Consider the following 558-nt stretch of genomic DNA (forward strand, 5'->3'; position numbering starts at 1 on the left):
AGGTTGACTTTTATGGTTTTGAGTGAAATATCCCTCAACATGTCGAGGCGAATTGTAATTACTTTGGTGATCCTGACTTTTCATCTAGTACCATCATCAGGTCAAAATTGTAATTCCTAATGACAATCCCATCAGCCTCAACTGTAGCATGCTAACAAGCTAAACTAAGACAGGTAACATGGTAAATGTTATATCTGCTTAACAAAAGTATGTTAGCAACTATCTTGGCCACAATTCTTTAAAAAAGTAATTTCAGGTATGCTTACCAATGCTTTTTTGTACATTATTGGCAAATAAATAGTTATCAGATTATTTAACTCTCAATAATGGTATTGGCCTCAAAAATCTGGTATATGTCAGGCTCTACCAGTAACATTTGCTTAGCCATTTAATTATTTTTGAGGAAATACAAAAACAATATGTCTTCACTATATTCCTGGAATTGATTGAGCAGCCGCTCTCAAAGCAAAGGCCCGTAATGAAAAGTGAATAAATGTAGATTACAGAAGGCAGGACAGTGACAGCATGTCTGAGTACGGGTGAGAGACAGACTGACAA

General features: G+C 35.7%; 1 protein-coding gene across 4 annotated transcripts in view; it reads right to left on the bottom strand.

The window, feature by feature from the left end:
• tead1b (TEA domain family member 1b) overlaps positions 1-558 on the bottom strand; it is a 46,880-nt gene that overhangs the window by 12,662 nt on the left and 33,660 nt on the right. The gene's annotated exons all lie outside the window — the stretch shown is intronic.

Source organism: Morone saxatilis, unplaced genomic scaffold, assembly GCF_004916995.1.
Source record: "Morone saxatilis isolate NCDOM2014 unplaced genomic scaffold, NCSU_SB_2.0 Contig11, whole genome shotgun sequence".
Classification (NCBI taxonomy): Eukaryota; Metazoa; Chordata; class Actinopteri; family Moronidae; genus Morone; species Morone saxatilis.